This window comes from Polyergus mexicanus, unplaced genomic scaffold (assembly GCF_030449975.1).
Source record: "Polyergus mexicanus isolate NDT 795.1 unplaced genomic scaffold, iyPolMexi1.0 SCAF_19, whole genome shotgun sequence".
NCBI lineage: Eukaryota > Metazoa > Arthropoda > Insecta > Hymenoptera > Formicidae > Polyergus > Polyergus mexicanus.
In genome coordinates, this window is record NW_027223339.1 from 797,854 (window position 1) to 810,532 (window position 12,679).

Here is a 12,679-nt window from a genome sequence, read left to right on the forward strand (position 1 = left end):
TTAGTTGAAATTAATTGAAGAACATATTTTTATTATATTTTTATTGTTACTTCTTTTTAAATATTTATTTTATAATGATAATTTAAAAGAATTTCTTCATTTTTAGCGCTATAAATAAATCCATAATTAAACTCTTCAAATTCTAAATTTCAGGCAAGAAAAATTATTAAGGTAAATTTTCTTGAACACCCTATGCCTATCGATATTTTCATTACATAGCAACTAAGCCTAACAAGAATATTTTGGAATGCAATTTCATATGTTTTTCGATAAGAAGGCATACTAATATCTCATTTAAAAAAATATATATAATATCATATATAATATACAATATATCTTTTAATATAATCTAATATAATATCTTAATATCTTATTTTAATTAATATCTCATTTTTCAAAAAATAAGGATACAGTTAGGATACATTTTTCTGCTACGAAAGCGTCGATATGTTTTATGGTTATCCGTTAGAATGATGCAGTATATTTGAATTATGAGCATTTCGAATACAATCGAATATACGGCTTTAACCACTCCAATAAATCCAGTTAATGGCACAGCAAACAGATATATCGCAAAATAGTTGTTTTGTGATCGATGATGTTGTTCAAATATCAAGATTAATTTAACATGCTGAAATTAAATCAACAAATATTTCAGTCATCGGTTAACTCTTACATTAACAAAATATATATGTTATATTCACGCGAAATATCCATTTGTCACGCAAAAAAATACTGCAGCCAACAATGTTGAAGATTTGTTTTGTTGCACGATATAACAGATACGATGTATTTTATATATTGTAAATATGAAAAACTGAATCAAGTGTATACATATAGACATATAGACATATACTCGCATACATGTAACACACTCTCTCTTTCTTTCTCTAATAGCTGTGTTTGGGGGATTTTTTTTTCTTTTGGTAAAATTATAGTAACGCTTACAGATATTATTCCCGCGCACGCACGATATAGCTGATAATTTATTTAAAATATGTAATGGACATTCATTTAGCGAAGTAGTCATCGCGACTGGAAATAAGGCGATTTCGAAACGAAGGTGACACTTCTCTCATTGTTTTTGAGCAGGAACGAGCGGATACGTCATGTCGGCCGTAAAAAAAGGGCGGGTAATTAAGTAAAGGTTAACGTTACCGCGATATTTCCTATGAATCCGTGTCTCTTTGGACACCGCGAGCAACCGCACTCGATAATGAGCGTATATTGATCTCTCAAGTACCGCATGACCGGACATCAAGGAATGAGACGAGCAACAAGTATCCTATCGCGAGAGAGAACCGAAAGCCCGAGATTACAATTTAAGCCTGTTTACGTCGGGATTCCGTCTCTGTGATCTCGCGCGCCACGCATAGTCCGCGTCGATTCGGAATCCCGTCTCCTCCGGCGTTTCTCTCCACCGCGCCTCTTCCCGTTTTAGCCCTTTGCAGTGAAGCCGAGCTGCCTTTGCGCGCCAGCAACTCGAGATTATTTCCTCAATGTACTCTCGCTCTGAAATATAAACGTCCGTGTATCGTGTCATTGAAGCGCGTGTTTTGGAAACAGAGATAAATAATGATAAAAAAACATAAAAACCTCTCTACTTATTTCATTAAAAGATGAAGTAAAATATAAAAATCCATATCTTTTCGCACGAGCACGAATACAAATTTTACTTTATCCGCAAAATTAAAAGAATTGACTTTCAATAAAATTTAATGATAAAGCCCTCACACATAATTATAAAATTATTCGTCAGTGAAAATTAACTTTTATTTTATGAGTTAAAAGTATTGAGTAAGTAAATAAATAATAAATTTCTATTTTTCAGCTAACGATAAGTTGTTTTAATTAAATGTTATCTTAATAGAAATTTAATTACTTAAGCCTTTGTCAAAGGATTAAATGCTCAACGTTATTAAAATCTTGCGACAAATTATAAATATCTCGTATACGATTATGCATATTTCGTTATACTTTTGTTATATATAAGCTAGAAGGCTTGGCCTGCGTAATTAAAATAGAGAGTTAGACAGCTGAGCCATCATATTCAAAATATGATGCGAATGAGAAAGAAAATATTCATAGAACATATTCATGGTAATGCGCGCACCTCGACGACGTGAATACGAAAGCGGAAGAGACGGCAGCGGAAAGAAAGCGGCGACGACGCTGATGGTCCATCATTAATAGTCCGCTTATAAACGAAGGAAATAGCTATTGCAGATTTCGCGATATGAGAGCAATATATATATTAACGATCATAATAATAAATGATATAGATTGTATAAGAAGACTGCGCGCGTTGCTTACTCGCCGTCTCATTTACTTAAACGCCTTTCGCGTGGAAGAGATCTTAATGCGCTAATGATAAAATCTTATTGTACCGAAGAAACGGTAGACTAGCGAGAGATTGCTGCGATTTAACGCGAAACTTTTACAACGTTTGCCAGAGACTTTCGGGTGGAGGAGAGCGATAAGAACAGGAGCACGCTTCTCAAAGGCGAAGACGCTAGCAGAAACAATACCCCGTTAGAGAGTAATGCTGGTTCGGAATCGTTCTATCTCTTGCGTGCCTTTTTGTGCTCGGAAACTCGGCAGAGCCCAAGCTGTAAACGAATAGTGGAGCATTGTGCCAGCAGAAAGCAGCAATTAGTAGGGCGTTGTTACCACGAGAGTTGAGGGAGATACTCAGTTTGTAGTATTTAAGAGAATTTGCGTGAAACGACCAATACGATGAGAAAGTGTCGTCTACGACGAAATTGATAACCGTTTCTCGTAACGCGTATCTTGATTAATTACGTTGAAGAATAGCCACGGTTGCGTCTTGTCTCGATTGCGATTGCCCTTTCAGCAACTTTTTACGGAATTTCCCAATATAATGGCGCGAGAGAATATAATTTAAAATATCTTAAATTAAAAAATACAATAAAAAATATTATGTAATGGAAATAATTTATATATATATATATATCATGAATATATATTTTTTCAGAATTCAGAAAGATCATTTTATATACAAATATTAAAATATACAATATAAAATTTGAAAAATACGTTTATATGAATAATTTGATAATATGAGAATGACGCGATATTATCCGATTCTCCAAAGATTTAAAAGTTTAGAAAAACTGGTATCTCTGCACAATAATAACGAATTCGTTTCTAACGTATGACACGCTAACTATACAAGCAGCAGTGGCATCGTGGGAATAACAATTACACAGTATAAACACGACTTCGTTAAACTACGCGTGGACAGTAGTTTATACAAGCGGACCAAGATACAGTACTCTCGGCGAAACAACAAGGCTGTTACAAGCGACATGGGAAATACGGAATACCTTGGCGCTACATGCTTGGTTGCGTTGACACCGTAAAATAGACTCCATGTATAAATCATTATTAATAATATTTTATTTTCTGAGAAGATACGAAAGGAGATCTCGAATGGACTGGGTGAATCGCTGTCATAATACAGCGTAGCAATTAGCAACGGTAGCAATTACCGAGAGTAGACGGAGATGTGTATTCAAGAAGGTGACTATACGCGCGTCTACTTAAGAACATCTACATTAAAGGAGATGAATAACGATGACGATGTGGACACGGATGAGGATAATTGCGACTTGGATTACAGAGCAATGGACGATTTAATCTTGAAGACAAAGGCAAAAGTATATTTAACACCGCGAACAATCTACTCGTCGTTCTATCCGCACGACTGAAAACTCGCAAAAATACATTAAATAATGGCTGAAATCATATGAAATTCTTAGATGAATGAGGCGAACGAAAAATTCTCCAGTCTTTGCGTCCACTAGCAAATAATCACGTGTATCGATAATCTAATTGATATAGATTTGTATTGACTGCGTTATTTGTTTGCATAATTAAATATTATGTTACAGTTGTATTATTTTAAATTAAAATATTGTAAAAGCCGTTCAAGAAAAAGATCAAGTTATAATTGTATGTTATAATTGTGTGGAAAAATATAAAAAAGGATTTATTATTAATGAAAAAATAATTAATTATATACATATGATAAAAATTTTAATTTTATTTTTCAACTCTCAAAATGAATAAAGAAACACCCTGAGAGTTGATAAATAATAAAACTAGAATTTTTATTATCTGTATACAATTGTATCTTTGTTAATAATTCCTTTTTTTATTTTTTCAAAATTATAACATATTCTATATATACATATATATTCGCAACGTTCAAAAATTACTACTGTTGCGTTCGACGTTTTCCTGTAAAAAGATGGAATTGGAAAGAAATTAAGATGAAATTCGTACTTTTCTTGGCAGAATAAATCGGCATTAACGACTAGATATCGTCCTTTTAGAAAAAAGACTGTCTAATTTTGCGTTGTGCTGAAAAATTTCAAAATAACGACGGTAACGATGAAAGAAAAGAACTTGACGAGCGTCTGAACCTGGACGTTGATGCACAAGTGACGAAGACGATCAAGACGACGACGACGACGACTACGACGAGGACGACGACGATGCTTCTGCCGTGAGGCGATGAGCAATTAGCGACACAGCGCGGCGAGATCAGAGGCCGAGGGCGGGGTGGGGAGCGGCGGCCTAATTACACACGGTACCGACCGACTTCAAAGGAGCCGACAGTTCCTCTCCTCTCCGAACCATCCCCTCCGAATGGCCGGCCCGAGAACAACGCTCCTCTTCCTCGTATACCCCAGAGCTCAGGCGGCCGACACAGGCCTGGCTATGCCTTCGATACTCTCTTCCTTCTCTCGTCTCTCTTTTCTTCCTTTCCCCTTCTTACTCATCTTTTACTCTACGAGAATACTCCTTGCTCTCTTTGATCACGGGATCACTCGCGGTGGCAGAACTCGCTTCGTTCGCAAGCATTATCGTTTTATTATCAGATTATCACGCGCATTCGTCATACCTGATGTATATGGTTGAAATAGTGAATTTTATTTATGTCTTACCCCATAGACAAAATGCTTAGTCGTCGAAATATTTTTTTTATTGCATATATATAAACGATATATAATTTTTCACATTTAATATATAAAATTTGATTTTTCCATATTGAATCTGTTTTAATATCTAGCAATTTGTGAATAGATATGGAAAAAGAGAAAGAAAGAGAAACAAAAGGAAGACAAATTTATCGAGAGATGATACTTTTATTGCTTTTAACTCTTGTTTTTTATAAAATTTTTAATATTGTAATACATAGAGAAAGAGAGATGCATATATATAACATACTCTCTGTACCATCCTTTTATTTTTTAGTCTTGCTAAGTTTTATCATTTGCGGTGTATTTCAGTAAAAGGTTTTATACGCGTGTTCCCTTTGTTATATACTTTGATATACTGCGCGACCAAAAAATTTACTTTTTCTTGAAAAAGACTTTTAAAATAAAAGCCTAAAAGATAGATGTTGTAAATAGTGAATGCTAGTCATATGTATGTACTACATCAAATAAATTATCGAAATTTAAATTTCATTACAATGTCATTACAATGATGGAATATGTTAAATTACGTATCGATACTTTTCGAAAGTATAGATAGGAAAGAGTTTCTCCCTTTTCGCTTCGCGCGTCTTCTCCATCGGAAGATAATTTGAGAAAATACAGCTATATCAAAGCGTAATTTTCTCTGGTACGCTTGATGTCTCGACTGGTCCCGTCCAAAGGGAAGATCCAAATCTAATGTGTCCGGAAAAAAAAAAAAAAAACATGCTGGATGAGGCTTTCCGTGCTTGTGAGGGAAAGCGAGACGGCGGCATGGCGGTCGGCATCGCGGCCCAACGATCAAAGGGGCGACGACGAATCGCCGTGGCTGTGGGTTGGCGTGCGTCCCGCAAGGGCCCGCGAAGCGTGGACACACGAGTGGGCACGCGTCGCGCCGAGAAATCGACGGGGACCGGTAAACCCGGCGGGTATCGAGGCCGACGTGCGGCGGTTCTCTCGGACGTCGCCGATCTTCCACGAGGTCGTAACGCCCGACAGGCTTAGGCCTTAGCGGCTGCCTCCTCTACCCGAGTTGTGGCCGCAAGTCATCAGTCAAGTCTTTGAGGCCGGCTTCAAGCTGTCCCCCCTCCCGCTCTTTCTCTCCCTCTCTCTCTCTCTTTCTTTCTTTCTCTTTCGCTCTCCGTCTTTCTCAAGCCCGCAGAAAAAGGCCTTTTGCCGATCTGGCTTGGCGGTGAGATCAAACGTTTCACGGTCCACCGTACGGTGAACCGACTACGCGCGCGGGTGCGTCGCTTCAGGCCGATATACATATATATATATATATATATATATATATATATATATATATATACACACAACTATAGAGCAAGAGAGGGCGAAGAGAGGGGCGAGAGAAGGCGATAGGGAAGAAGGAAGGAAAGAACTGGTTGTGAAAAGGGGACGAGAAATTCGTATGAAGAGAAAGGGCGCGCGTGAGGGGAGGGTGCAGGGCACGTTCGAATGGGGAAAGGAGAGATCTCGGTTCGGCGAAGGAAAGGGAAAGGGCCCCGAGAAGGCACCTAAACAAATACGCGTGCCCCCGCTAACCGATCGCAAATTTGTTGAGGTCCGACCTCGAGATTCGGCCTCGCGGCTGTCCATCAGCGACATGGCCGGCTAATCCCATTGATCGATCGGGAAGACGATCAATTTTTTTTTTTTTCCAGATTCCGAGAGATATTTTTATGAATACGTTGCCGAACGGACTGATCGCGCACGGTAATAAAGCTGATATTTTTCTAGGCGCACTGAATAAATTTCGGGGTTACTTCTTTGGCGCAAATCATACGGGATTATTGCGAAATATATTTGGACGCAAAAAAATTGTCCAATCCGAAAATATCACGATCAATGTATTATGGAGCGTTTCGTTAATTTATTTATTTCCAGGCTATTTTAGAATATTATTTTTTAGATTAAAGCCTGCCCCTCCTTTTTTAATTACAAAAAAAAAAAATTTAATTAACTCATAAAGTTTCATAAGGTTTTCCTAAGCATCTTTTTGCTTGCTTTTGTTGTGGAAGTCTCTTTAGAAATTATCAGCTTAAACTCTGAAAAATCACCAATGATTCATACATACAAATGTATCGATAAGATATACGCACGTCGAATAACTACATAACATGGACGAGCTTGACGCTACGAACTTATGCATCAGATTCGCATCCCTGGCGAGTCTAATTAGCGATCTAGATGAGCGGCAGCGAACTCGCGAAGGCAATTTCCCATTTACGGCCCGAGAAAACGCAACGGATCGCGGCGTCGCCGTCGTAAAGTTCGTTCCTCGGTCGTTACGAATCTTCTCGATATCTCGGCCGTGTCTCGATAGCCTCGAGCGGGGAAGAGGATCGTCTCGAGAGACGAACCTCATTACGGGGCAGCTACGAATCGTATTATCGATTTGTACGGCATTGCTGATTGACGGCGGCCGAGTGGAACCTTTGATGTGCGCCGAAGTTCGCGAGCGAGACTTCCGGAAAGAACATATATACCGGGGGATACAGTCTGGATCGGGCACGCGTGATTTCCTATCGAGGAAGCGGCCGCGAGATGAGTACGGAGAGGAGAAGAAAGAGAGAGAGAGAGAGAGAGAAAGAGAAATCTTCGAAATAAGCTCCCGTAAAATGATTGCCTACCTATGTCCGCTACCGCGTCGTTATGTCCGATTTCGCCTAACTCGTTTGATGTGAGCCGGTGTCCGATTTCGCGACGTGAGCCGATTGTCGAGTTATGCTTCTTGGATCCAGGTCGTGTTTCGTCTTTAGTAAGCAAGTTTTGAATGATAACATCGTTACAAAATATGCGACTCCATGTAACGATCGTAAATAATTAATCAAGTTATTAATTACAAATTATCTCTTTACTATCGTATTTTATTTTGGTGTATTATTTTTTAATCTATTATTCTGGCAAAAGTACCTGACAGAGAATCGTATTTATAACTGGAAATAAGATAATTTTTTTACAGATAAAAATATATACGGCATACGATCTTTTCTTGCTACGGTTTAGTTTACTATTTGCTGCAATTCTTTCAATTTTCTTTTTAAATTCCTCCCTCTCAATATAGTACAGTCTCATTCATTCGAGCGACATCAATACGACGACAAGTAACACTCAGGATTGTTGCGCGCAATCTCTTTTCCCGTTGTCAAAGAAGCCGCCCTAATATCGGAGGAAGGGCAGATGGTCTTTCTCGCGCGTGCAAAAACACCATTTCCAGCGCGCGCGGCCGAGCCCTCGAAACGAGCGGCCATAATCGATGTTCCGTCTCTCGCGCCTCCGCTTCCTTCCCGTTCCTTCAGACGAATCAAGGTCAAAGTTCGTCACCGCGGCACGACGGGCCCTGAAGAATGGGCCAGGATTTTTCCGCGACGCGGAAGAGCTGCTTTTTACAAAGCGCCGCCGGAGGAGAGCCGTTCGGTAGAGGTGGGACAAAAAAAGCGCGATCTCTCTCGATTCCGCTACGCTACGCGAGTTACGACGATGGCTCGCGCAAGAGAGGAGTTAGCCGGAACGTGGTGTAGGCGGCGCATCAAAGGCGCACCTCGGGCGTGAACGAGCGAGCGGGCACGCGGCTCAAGTAGAGAGCGGAAGACACCGCCACCAATCCTACCGCCATCCAATATATTTACTCCGATGAACCACCGCTACCATCACCACCATCACCACCAACGTTACCACCACCACTTACCACTACCACCACTATCGCCATCACTATCACCACCACTACCACCATCGCTATTACTACCGACATCACTGTCACTGCTATCATCGTCGTCGCCGCAACCACTGCACCGAGTCACGCCGTGACCATCGTGTAACCGCCACATCGCGCAGTCACGTTCGACGTACGATACTTTGTTCGCGGCACGCCACACCAACCTAACCGAGCCCTTCCCCCCCCCCCCTCTCTCACTCTCTCTCTCTTTTTCCTCTATTAATCTTCGCCCGAAAATACGCATCTTATAAATCGTAAATTGTAGTTCCGCGTTCGCATCATTTTGTCGCGATGTCAAAAGAGACTTATAGATTTTAATATTGTAGAAATTCTGAAATATTTTTCCTCTCTGTGATCCATAGTATCGATGAAATTTGTAAGAAATTCTACTTTTGAAAGATGACAATATAAATATATTATATATAAACATAAATATTAATTAAATATTTAAAAAATACTTTTGTGTAAAGAGATTATATTTTTACCGAGTAAAAGATATTGTATATGTATATATATATATATATATATATATATATATATATATATATATCGCGTACATAAATATTATTTAAAATAATGTAAAATTTAAAATATAAAATTTAAAATATGAAGCTTAAAATATATATAAGACATGATAAATAGAGAAAACGAGAGAGCTACCGGGTCTTGAAACTGAAATATTTTTCTAAGAGGATCATTATATGTATATATAAGACAGAATTAAGCAGTTATTTTACATAAAAATATACAATTGATTATGATGTATTTTGAGCGATGGGAAAAGGTAAAAGAGCGATGTAAAAAGAAAATACTGAAGAAAATTTTTCTTTTATTCTCGCTTTCTTCAGATAATCCAAAAGTTTTCTTTGCGCTGCCGGATGTCCGCGCTCATTGAGATTCAACCGTGTTATTCAGTTTTGCTTCGCGACAGAAATATACTTTTAAATACGAGGACCACGAGAGAGTAAAACGCAGTAGTAGCCAACTCGCTGAATTTTCCGCATCGTTCATCATTTCGAGAAAATACAATTCAACTTTTAATATAATTTGCAGCCCCATATATTTTGAATGGTAATATCTATTGGTGATATTCAGAATGGTACATGATGTTGCTGCGCATCATAAATTTGATCGGATCATATCTCTTTGTGTGCACAGCTTCTCTCTCTTACTTTTTAATATTAAATATCTTGATAATGAAGCATTTAATAATATACGAGTATAAGCTTCGAATATATTTGCGATGTGCGATGCAATGTTAATCAGACGCTCCGTCTTTTTTCCCACATTTATAATTTTTGATATTAAATATCTTTTAATTGAATCTTTTAAATTGAAATTCTGTTAAAACTCATTTGAGAAACGAAATGTTCATTTGCACAATTAAAGATTAATTCACCAAAAACTATTCATTTTTTTATCTCATATTGCAAATTTATGTCGTCATTTTATTGAGAAGCACATTCGATATTAAATTATACAAAAAATTCGGGGATCATCTGCAAAAATTATTCATCTGCCAATTCGACATTAGAGAATTATAAACAATAATTAATATCAATCTGACGATTCTCCGTTTAGAGTAATCTCTTTCCCCCCCCCCCTTTTTTTTGCGAAGTTTGTCAAATTTCGCTAGATCTCCTTGCCACGCGAATAATTAGCGCCGACGAGAATCGCGCGACTTGTGTTAGAGCTAGTTTATGAACCCCTGGCGTTGGGGAAGTGCGTTGATCCCGCGGGTCGCCGGCAAGCAGGCCGACCGATAAATTAGTTGCCAGGAGATATCTCCTTCACTTTTCCCTCGTGCGGCGTTCGGAAGGCGCGCACGATGCGACGCGGCGTGGCGCGGCGCGGCCAAGCCGAGCCAAGCGAGCGAAGGCGAGGCGAGGCAGGGCAAGGCAGTCATATTTCAGCCCTTGTTAGGACGAGGGGCCCCTGCCGAGACGGGCCGGGGAGAAAATCTCTTTGACTCGCCGCTCTGTGCCTTAATCCACTGGCATATACTCTATCTTGCCACCTGCTCTCTCTCTTCCTTCCTCATCTCTTCCTTCCTCGTCTCTTCCTTCCCTGCACCCTTTTATGCACACCTGTTTCCAGCTCTCTTTCCTCCCTCTCTCTCTCTCTCTCTCTCTCGTGCTCGATTTCGTTGTCTTCTCTTTCTTTTAGGCCTATAGACGTAAATTACGGCAGATACTTTACGCGTCTTTTTCTCTCCCGCTGTATTCCTTTTACGGGTTCGGATCTAAATAGAAGTGATATATGTCCACCGTTCTTGATTATGGCGGGATGTTAGGTTAATTACTGGATTTTGTCTTAGCTGGTACACATGCAAACATTTGCATGCTTCTACTAGACATGACATACCTTGGAGCGTGTTTTGATATAAACCCACATACACACATGCATTCTCATTCTCTCACACGTATACCAAAGTTTCAAAATTAATTCGCGATTAGCATATGTGAAATAAGAAATAATATTGTTCCATGAGTTAGAAGACGGTGCGTAGAAAAACTGTGAATTAAGTTTCGATCGATTATGCTGTAGGAGAAGAAATTTTAAATCCGAGACTATAATAAGTGGAAATAGTCCGAGCAACTATTTTATAAAATAACAGAAGAAAGCCGATTTGTACTTTAAGGATTATCTTAACAATAAAATAAGAAAAAGAATATTCAATTTTAAGCAAATAAATCCCCCGTTGCGCAGAAATAATCGCAAGGATCCAGAGAATATCACGCACCTCAGCTTCTGTCGAGAGATCAGTCGCGGTCAGCGCGGAAACGCATAATAAAGCCGAAGCATAGCAAAGTCTTTTCGACATCTATCCCCGTGGACAGCTCAATCGCTAGAACCAAGCTATCTCGTCTCACCTTCATGCGAACGTTTCCTTACTCCGTTAAAGAAATTGACGTCTGCCGACGAAGCGGTACCGGAAAAGGAAGGTGATCGCGGAAGATTTCAAATGCGCCATCATCCGTGTGAAAGATCCGATTGTGAGGCTCTCGCTAGCTGAAACTTCGAGGATGCTCGGTCCTCGATTTCTGTATTCGCGAAAACTAATTTGCAAACAACTCGTTGTTGCGATGAAGCGATGAGAAAAGTTCGAGGAAAGAGACAATATTGATAATATTCTTTTGAAAAATTCGCTCGTACACAAGTGTTCACGCTCATGCAAAGAGACAAAAGAGGATTCTTTTTTTAAAGATTTTTTTGGTACTCAATATCGATCTGTGATCTATTATAGAAAAAGGAAATTGCAACAGACATATAATTCATATATTAGTATCACTAATAAGTTACTCGAGCGGAAGTAGAAGCAACGTTGAGATCTCGTTCTTTAGAGAGACGTATGTTCGCATGTCAGCAATATATTGCACTTGCGCGTTTTTAATTTAATGTCGAATTTGCATGCTACATTATTCTCCATCACGAGCGATCGAGGATCCGTTGATCAAATCGATAATAATAAAAAATAATGAATATTCATTCCATAATTACGACCATTCATTATACATGACGTACCATTAAATCAGTATTAGAATTATTATATATGGGTTAACGTGATTTTTCAATGTAGCATAAATCATACCGGAGAGATATGAGACTGACAAAAGAGATTTAATACAGCAAGCGAAAACGAGTCCATATATTTTTTGGACAATTTTAATAAAATCTTAGCAGGCATCGAAAGTCGTGCAAGTCGCGCGACGTGCCTTTAAAAATCATTTTCCATGATAATGTCCGGCGAGAACGGCGAGGATGAAAACTATCGTCGAAGCGTATCGGAGAGAAGGTAATTCTCAGTGCATCCCCAAGGGAAGCCTCCCTTCCGCAACCCATGGAAACGCGCTCGTTAAGTCGCGAGAGTGCGCCGAAAGCTGACGGTTACTTTCGCCAACCTCCCGAGGAAGGAGCCGCGGCAACACATCCCCACATGCGCGTGCGGTTA

The 12,679-nt window shown here is 39.3% G+C and overlaps 1 protein-coding gene across 10 annotated transcripts in view; it reads left to right on the forward strand.

Moving 5' to 3' along the window:
* The window catches only part of LOC138941492 (palmitoleoyl-protein carboxylesterase NOTUM-like), a 68,226-nt gene that overhangs the window by 38,722 nt on the left and 16,825 nt on the right, over window positions 1–12,679 (forward strand). The window lies entirely within an intron of this gene.